The 4,490-nt window shown below is 35.4% G+C and overlaps 1 long non-coding RNA gene across 1 annotated transcript in view; it reads left to right on the top strand.

Moving 5' to 3' along the window:
* Nucleotides 1-1,208: 1,208 nt before the first annotated feature.
* LOC111086477 overlaps nt 1,209-4,490 on the top strand; it is a 41,834-nt gene continuing 38,552 nt past the window's right edge. The window contains exon 1 of the long non-coding RNA XR_002611192.1: nt 1,209-2,480. This is a non-coding gene — a long non-coding RNA (uncharacterized LOC111086477). The remainder of the gene's footprint in view (nt 2,481-4,490) is intronic.

Below are 4,490 nucleotides of genomic sequence, written 5' to 3'. Positions count from 1 at the left end.
ATGTTTTCTCAGACTGGAACATATTTTGAAGATTTTTACAGAAGATCCAGTAAATATGTCCTTCGTTTGTGCACTTGTCATTTTGATCATGTTTTATGAACTGAATAAAAATCGTTTTCACACTGAGTCTAATTTCTTTCTTTTTCACAACTTAGTTGAGACCAAGAGAACTCAGTTTAATTCTAGAAAACGTTTTCTTTCGAATATCTCATTATTTGTGGGTTTTGCAAAATCTTATAATAAAAAAAAATTATATGGAGTACCACACATTTATGTTATTTTTGATTTGATCGATAGATTAACTTACTTTTGCACAGAGTTCCTGAACGATACCTGTCTGTGGCCAGTCAGTGGCACACCACGGGTATCGAAACCCGGTTTCTAGCGTTGTGAGTTCGCAGACATACCGCTGAGCAGAGCACAGATAGCCCTCGTGTAGCTTTGTGCATAATTAAAAAAAACAAACAAACTGTGGTTAGTCATTTTAGTAGTTTAAACATATAAACAAAAAATATATAGTTCCTTTTCTGGATATTTCTAAACATAGATTGTATTTTTAATTACTCTGAAATAATGGTTTCAACGGCAATAAAATTTTTCAACAGCTTGAGATGATTTATTCTTGTAAAAAAGGAATACATTTATTTATCTCTGAATGTCTCCTTACCTCATCTCTCTATCTGTTTACTTTGTTGTGTCTTTCTCTACTTGTTTATCTCCTGTTTCTATCTCTCTGTCTTTCTCTATTTCTGTATACTTTTTTTTATTTTTGGTTAGATTATATACTTATAATCTGTATTTCTTTTCGTCTCTATTTTTATATGTAATTAATTATATTAATTAATTCCTTATTAATTCCAAAACTCCTATTCTTCTCACGTCCACAATTTATCAAAAGGCCACGAAGTCTTCTCAGTCTTTTGCATCTACCAGTATCATAGTTATACTTCAGCTTATATATTAATGTTCTTCTTAGACTGTACAAATACACATTCGCTACCGAAATAAAGAATCACGCAAAGTGATCGTTTACAAGAGCGCTCCTTATGATCCTCGTTCACGTAGAAACTGTTCGTAAACAAGTTCAATCCAGGGATCTGGCCCGGGATAAAATATCGAAAAATCGAATGTGTTTAGGTGGTGCTGCCTGAGTTGAAAGTTTGCTTTGAGTTCCATCATGTGACGCCAGTTGCACTGACGAGGTTGTCGTGTGCAGAGCTGGTCGTGCCTCACGGTGTAAGAATATTCAGGTTTCCAGTTAAGTGCAGATCAGTGTTTGTAGCAGAGAAAAGTCACAACTGTTAACAATAAAGTGTGAGAAAATTTAATCGCATCTTTTCCAGGACTGGACTTTTTCCACATAACGAGTCAGCAATATATATGTATGTCTTCGACAGATGATGTGTACTCTTTCTATTTCAAGGCGTAACACACTTCCGCCTTCAGACTATTGGGAAAAAGTTATGGTCAGAAGTGTACCGCACGGATTAAACAGAACGCATCTTTAAGGAACAACAGCTGCCGTTTTCTCTGGTGAAACCATCTGACGATCAGTACAGGTCAGAGATATTAATCATAAGGTATTCATCATCTTGAATACAATAGAAAATTCAGACTGCTTACATAGACAGGAAAAACTAGCTATACCTTGACAGAAACTTCACATCTTACTCTTTCATTACGTAACAACGAATCAAAGTTTTCATTTAACTGTGAACGGCTGATTAGGAAGGAAACTTAAAAGGAGATAATTCTGGTTACAGCGTTGTCTTCTGGTTTTTTAATTCGCACATGTGTTACGTATGGTACTAAAAACTGTTCAGTTTTAGTAAGGAGACATCGATTCGCCTCAAGACCCTTGTCCATCTGTATGCATGCCTATGCATTCTTGTGTCCGTACCTGGATGGACCCCAGGGAATCTATCGGCAGAAGAGATTACGAGTGCGAGCACAGTTTCATCGACGACGTTCCTCTGCCCTTACCGCCCCCGGAAGAATGCGACGACCCTTACGATCATCCAGTTTTCACGCGTCCTCACCACAAGAAGAAAAAAGCGGTGCCTGGATGGGATTGAGTTCCATTGCCATCACACTCATAGCTGTGTTTATCGTCGGTTTTATCGTCTTATCCCCTTTATTTCATTACTTGATGTAGGCAGGTCCTTCGCTAGAATATATGGAACATGTAGTTGTTTGTCGAGTTTATCAAAGCATTATCTCTGACTGGACATATTAGCACTTATAGAAATGTTTTATTCAGTTTTCTGCACAAGTAAGCGGAGTTACTGTTGATTATGTATGTTTATTTCAACACAAAAGCTTATGCCTTCTATTATAGTTGAAATAAATAAATATCATCATCGGGAAAGCGCATCTTATTACTCAGGCTGCCTAAAGAGGAAGATCAGTTGTCATCTAGAAGCCTATTTTACCTTCAATCTTTACAAACGAAAACAACAAACAAAGAGAATTCCGTCAAGGTATAGTTTGAAATGATTTGTGTTTTTAATTCTAGAATTTTGCTTTTGTTTAAAAGTATAAATATAATTACGTTATGTTCAACATACCGTCAAGCGTGATCCTTCTTACCAAACGTACTATAGGTCTCTTCCTAAGAGAACCCGGTATGGCCAGGTGCGGGTCTCGGGTCCGAATCCCCGTCCCACCAAACATGCTTGCCCTTTCAGCCGTAGGGGCGTTATCATGTGACGGTCAATCCCACTATTCGTTGGTAAAAGAGTAGCCCAAGATTAGGCGTTGGGTGGAGTTGACTAACTGCCTTCCCCATAGTCTTACACTGCTAAATTAGTGACAGCTAGCACAGATAGCCCTGCCCCCCCCCCAGTGGCACAACGGTATGTCTGCGGACTTAAAACGCTTGAATCCAGGTTTTGATACCCGTGGTGGGCAAAGCACAGATAGCCTATTGTTTAGCTTTGTGCTTAATTACAAACAAACAAACAGATAGCCCTCGTGTAGCTTTGGGCAAAATTAGAAAGAAACTAAACCAATAAAAATGGTCTAGGTTGTATGTTTTCAATAATATAACATGGGTAGTTAATGATAAGTTGACTTACTGTTGACCCATTTGTCTTCAGAAAATACTCATTGAGTTTTCAAACGTTTGACCTTATTTAATCCTTATTAACCTCTAAAAACGAATATATGTTCAGTCTAATAATATAGACAAGTGAGAAATATAGTAAGATAAAATAATGATTAAAATACAAAGCGAAAAATATTTCTGTCTTTGATGTACCCTCTGGAGGGATCCCCCTACTTAGCGCTAAGCCATCGAGGCATTTTAACTATTAGATAAATATATATTTAAAACATTCTCACAGGAGTTCCTTAAAAATGTCTTCGGAAAAATTACCAAGACTTATAGTTGTTGAACAATAATGTATTTTTATTTCTTTTGGATTTATTAAAGAAAGGTCACGATCACGTCATCAGAAAAATTTTAATCTTTTAGTACATCCGATGGTATAATTAATAAAAAGAAATCATTGTGCAATTGAGCATATTAATTAGTAACTTCTTAAAAAAACAAAGTAAAAACAAGGATCAGAACTACAAAAATACTAACATGGTAAATAATGTTTCTTATTTTACATGACAGTCTAACTTTTAGTATGTAATTTCTTAAAATAAATCGTACTAAAACAGTAGAGTGATTTACGTGCATCTATTCATCAATTAAATACCCTTGCTATTATGATATTTTTAGTTGTAATTCCAATAATATCTCACGAGACTTAGGTTAGTATTAATTTCATATACTGAGCTAAGAATGTAAAATAGTCTTTGTAAGTGTAAGATAAATAACTAATATAAACAAAACGGTATTTTATTAATGTTTCTGGGGAAGCTATTTATGTTAAAATACAAACGTTATACTTTGAGGATAATTTACTTTTGTTCTTATAGAGTCTATCGGTGGGTAAATTGTTCATATTTTCTAAGGGTGAGTTTTAGAAAAAAATAAACAAATTTTAAAAAGTTCTAACATTTAAAGAACTGTATTCACTTTCGATTTATCCGGCATAAGAATAGTTAGTAGATGAAATGAACGACATTGTCCATCTTGTATAAACGGTTGGTGGATAGAAAGAACAGCACTACCCATCCTGAATATGAAAAGTTGGTGAATGGAAGGAACGACACTATCGATCTTGTATACTAACAGTTGATGAATGGAAGGAACGACACTATCGATCTTGTATACAAACAGTTCGTGGATGGAAAGAATGGCACTATCAATCCTGTATACAAACAGTTGGTGAATGGGAAGAACGGCACTATCAATCATGTATACAAACAGTTGATGAATGGAAAGAACAACACTATCGATCCTGTATACAAACAGTTGATGAATGGAAAGAACAACACTATCGATCCTGTATACAAACAGTTGATGAATGGAAAGAACAACACTATCGATCCTGTATACAAACAGTTGATGAATGGAAAGAACAACACTATCGATC

The sequence above is a fragment of the Limulus polyphemus genome, unplaced genomic scaffold (genome assembly GCF_000517525.1).
Source record: "Limulus polyphemus unplaced genomic scaffold, Limulus_polyphemus-2.1.2 Scaffold1129, whole genome shotgun sequence".
Taxonomy (NCBI): domain Eukaryota; kingdom Metazoa; phylum Arthropoda; class Merostomata; order Xiphosura; family Limulidae; genus Limulus; species Limulus polyphemus.
This window is presented reverse-complemented; position numbering and strand designations above follow the sequence as displayed.